Source organism: Dendrobium catenatum, unplaced genomic scaffold (genome assembly GCF_001605985.2).
Source record: "Dendrobium catenatum unplaced genomic scaffold, ASM160598v2 fragScaff_scaffold_542, whole genome shotgun sequence".
NCBI classification, from domain to species: Eukaryota; Viridiplantae; Streptophyta; class Magnoliopsida; order Asparagales; family Orchidaceae; genus Dendrobium; species Dendrobium catenatum.
Genome location: NW_021319004.1, coordinates 2,556,038 through 2,561,184, shown reverse-complemented (window position 1 = coordinate 2,561,184; position 5,147 = coordinate 2,556,038).

The following is a 5,147-nucleotide window of genomic DNA, read 5'->3' as shown; positions in this document are numbered from 1 at the left end:
GCATATAAAGATCTTTATGAAAGCAACAATACAAGTACGAGTTATGTTATAAAAGTGTATTGAGTATCAATTTAACATAAAGTTTGGCTATATATATGATGTATGATTTACAATGATAGTTGGGACAAAAAGGTTCCCAAATGTAACTACCTTGTAAGTGGGGCAAAAGGGACCCCAAAAGAAATGATACATGCATAACAGGTGTGGCAAAAATGACCCCTAAGGAGGCAAAAGGAATCTCTATGGAATTCAATGGCGATAATGCCAGGTTATCCTGGGCTCCAATGAATTTGTTTATGAAAGAATAGCCAAACCTTTTTATGAGAAAAATTGATATTTAATATAGATCTAAGATAACAGTTAAAAGGTAATGTCAAATAAGATGTTTTGTAGATTCTAATAGTTTAAATTTTTATTTATGTTTTAATGTTCTAAATTTTTAATAGGTATATTTAATACTAATTACAACTGCATTACTTACTGAGTCTCATAGCTCACCAGTATTTTCATTGCTGGCTGTTGTTACAGGAAAAGGGAAAGAAAAAAATGGTTGCTGACTAGTTCAAGTATTTCAATCCTATATATTAATTTTATTTCTGTTTGTAAAACTAAACTAAAGGTATGTTAATATTCCCATGGAATGTTTGTTTCAAATTTTTATGGCTCTATAATTATAATTTATGATTACTTAAAAATTTTTAGTACTTCCGTTGATGTACTAGTAAAGGTTTATGATATATAAACATGCAAATGATAGATTGTTTCAAATGGTTATAAGATGAAAATTGTTATGTTTTATTTGTTATACTCTACAGTACTGTTTAAGGGTACCGTAGGGTGTTACAAAAGTGGTATCAGAGCAAAGATTTAAGATTCTGATGATTCAATTACAAAAGCATAAGCAAAGTGAATTGTCTAAGCGGATACAAATTGGATCTAATGAAATTATCACAGAGCCTAAGAGAGTGTAGTAGTTCTAAGATAGTAATGAGTCTAATTTCAATTGATGTATACATGTTTAATTTCAATTTGGCTTGCATGTAAGCATATGAAAATAATACCTAAATAGAAGTACATGAATATGAGCATACATAACTCCTGATGTCATGCATTGCAAATATAATTGTTGATAGAATAAATGAAAGAGATAAGGGTCAGTCATCTCAGCCTATTAGGATCTCTGAAGATCCTAAAAATGAAATACTAGGGTAAGGCAATGTACCTAGAGTAGACAGTGCACCAGTCATGCCTGATTCTACCAATTTGATGTTAAGAAATATGATACAACTACAAATGATGATTATGATGATGTAGATGATAAAAAAGATGCAATCGATAGTGGGATCTGCAACACCTGGTGTTCCGCCTATTGTTACACCTGTCACAACTAACACTCCAGGTAGTAGTGCAAATGTTGAGGCATGTGATATGGTGGGGGTCGAAGTGGATAAACATCTAAAGAATTTCAAGATTTTAAAACCTCCATTGTTTAAAGGAAGAGTTATGCCAGAAGTGCTGAAGACTGGATCATCAGGATAAAGAAGATTTTAAATGGAATGAGGTGCCCTAAAAATCGACGTGTATCTCTAGCAACCTTTATGCTAGAAGGTGAAGCTGAAAGGTGGTGTAGGGGACATCAACTGGAGAAATTCAGAAGTAAATCTGAGAAGCAAATTATGTGGGAGGAATTTGAGCAAGTTTTCATGGAGTGGTATGTTCCTCCATCAACAAGACAAGCAATGCATATGAGCTTTGTTAATCTAAAGCAAGGAGCAAAAATTGTTATTCAGTATGAAGCAAAATTCACAGCTCTGTCAAGGTATGCTCCCCAGCTTATCAGTACTTCTAAGAAAAAGTATTGTGGATTTTTAAAAGGATTGAGTGATTCATTGAGGCAACCATTAATTCCTCTTCAAATAAATGAATTTGCTGAATTGGTAGAAAGTTTCAAGCAGACTTAATAGTACTTCCATTAGTGGAGTTTGATGTAATCTTGAGAATGAATTGGTAAGTCAAATACTTAGCCACCATTGAATGTTGGAAGAAAAGGGTTAAATTTGACTAGCCTGGGGATGATGTATTTTACTATCAGTGTGAAAGGGGAGTAATTTCTTCATTGATTGCTTCTAGTCAAGCACTTAAAAGTCTAAAGATGGGTGAGTTGGTTTTCTTAGCAAAGTTAGAAGCAACCAAAGAAACTAATGATAATATCAATTCCATTCTGGTGGTGAATGAATTTGTGGATGTATTCTCTGAGGAATGGAATGATTTACCTCCAGAAAGAAAAGTTGAATTGTTAATAAATCTTCAACCTGGAACAAATCCTATTATGAAATCACCTTACAGAATGGCAATCAAAGAATTACAAGAGTTGAAAAGTCAGTTGGCTGAACTAATTAAAAAGGGTTTCATAGAGAATTAAATAAGGTGATTATAAAAAAAAAATAATAGTATCTTCTTCCAAGAATTGACGATCTATGTGATCAATTAGATGCTTATGTATTTTCCAGGGTTGACTTGAGACCAGGTTATCATCAGGTTAGGGTGAAAGAATGTGATATTGAGAAGACTGCTTTTGGCATCAGATTTGGGCACTATAAATTTTTTGTTATGACATTTGGCTTAACCAATGCCCCTGCATTATTCATGGATATGATGAACAGAATTTTTAGATCTTATCGGGATCAATTTGTAATTGTGTTTATCGATGACATTTTAATATATTCCAAGAATGATAAGGATCATGTATATTATTTGAAGATTGTGCTAGAATTACTGAGACACCATAAATTGTTTGTCAAATGTTTTAAATGTGAATTTTGGCTGAAGAAAATTTTATTTTTGGGACACATTGTTAGTAGACAAGGAATATATGTGAATCCAGAAAAGATTAAAGTAGTAGTAGACTAGCTAAGACCCACTAATGTGACATAGGTCAAAAGTTTATTGGGATTAGCAGGATATTAAAGAATATTTGTTAAAGGATTTTCTCAAATTGCTTTACATTTATCTAAGTTAACCATGAAGGACATTAAATTTGAGTGGACTGATGATTGTGAATGAGTTTTTAAGAGTTGAAATAGTATTTAACAACTACACTTGTGTTGACAATTCCTTTTGGATCTAAGAAATTCCAGTTATTCAGTGATGCTTCTTTAAAAGAATTGGGGTGTGTGTTGATGCAAAACAAAAAGGTTATTGTCTATGCTTCTAGACAGTTGAAACCTCATGAAAAGAATTATCCAACTCATGATTTAGAATTGGCTGCAGTGGTATTTGCATTTAAAATTTGGATACACTACTTGTTCGGGGTAAGATGTGAGTTATTTATAAATCATTAGAGTTTGAAATATATATTCACTCAAAAGGAACTAAATTTGAGGCAAAGAAGAAGGTTAAAATTGATAAAAGATTATGATCTTGACATCTAGTACTGTCAAAGCTAATGTAATAGCTGATGCATTGAGCAGAAATTTCAGAACACAATTGCATTATATTTTAACTATGGAAGAAGGATTTATTAGAGAAATGAAAACTTACAATTGGAAGTCAGAGTGCAAGGAGATCAAAATGTTGTTAACCTTCAGCGGATGTCAGTTCATCCTTCTTTAAAAGAAAGAATCATTGAAGTTCAGAAGGCTAGTACTAAATATCAGAAGCTATTGGAGCAAGGACAATCAAGAACAAAAAAAGATATTAGTATTGATGACCACGAAAGAGTCAAGAGCAATGAACATTCATGAATATCAAATGAATCAAATTTGGTTCAAGAAATTCTATTTGAAGCAAATAATTCAGGTTATTCAATTCATCCAGGAAATACAAAGATGTATAAGAATTTGAAGACCTTATTTTGGTGGCCAGGAATGAAAATAGATGTAGCAGAATATGTGGCTAAGTGTAAAAAAAATGTCAAGTTGTTAAGGTTGAACATCAGAAACTTAGTGGCATGATATAATCTCTACCAATTCCACAATGGAATTGAGAAGAAATAGCTATGGATTTTATTACAGGATTTCCTAGGTCAAGACAAGGACATGATAGTATATGGGTTGTGGTTGACAGACTAATAAAGTCAGCTTATTTTCTACCTATTCGTTAGACTGATTCAATGAAAAAAAAAAATTTTGTGAAGGAAATCATTAGATTGCATGGAATCCATAAAGTTATTATTTCTGATAGAGATTGAAGATTTACATCTAAGTTATGGAAGAGTACACATGCAAGTTTGAGCACAAAAAATTAAAGTTCAGTACTGCTTTTCATCCACAGGCAGATGGCCAATCAGAAAGACTAATTCAAGTGTTGGAAGATATGTTAAGATTATGTATTATGGATTTTGGAGGTAGCTGGAAAGATTATGTTCCATTGATAGAATTTACCTATAATAATAGCTACCAATCCAATATAAAAATGGCTCCATATGAAGCATTAAATAGCAGAAAGTGTAGAACTCCATTAAGTTGGTTTGAAGTTGGTGAGAGACAAATATTGGGTCCACAATTGGTGGATTAGACTACTGAAAAAGTCAGACTAATTAGAGACAGGTTAAAAGCAGCTCAAGACCGCCAACATAAATATTTTGATTCCAAGCATAAAATGGTAGAATTTGAAGTGGGAGATTTTGTATTTCTTAAGGTAAGACCAATGAAAGGTGTTTCTAGATTTGGCCAAGGTGGAAAACTCAATCATAGATATAATGGTCCATTCAAAATCATTGAAAGAGTGGGACAAGTATCTTACAATCTGGCATTGCCTACAGACATGTATGATGTTCATAATATTTTTTCATATATCAATGCTCAGGAAATGGGTCACAGATAAAACTCAGAGAGTTTCTCATAAAGACATTGAACTTCAGAAGGATTTGACATATGTGGAAGAACCTGAAAAGATATTGAAAAGGGATGTTGATAGATTGAGAAACATAATTATTCTTTTTGTTAAAGTAAAATGGAAACACATATCAGTGCAAGATGATACAGGGGAAAATGAAGCAGAATTGAAACAGAGGTTTCAAAACCTGTTGAAAAAGTATGAAATGCTGAATTTCGAGGACGAAATTCTATTAAGAAGGGAAGATTTGTAATATACAAGTTTCATAGCAGGTATATAATTTATTTTAGTGGAATTGTAATTTTTAATAA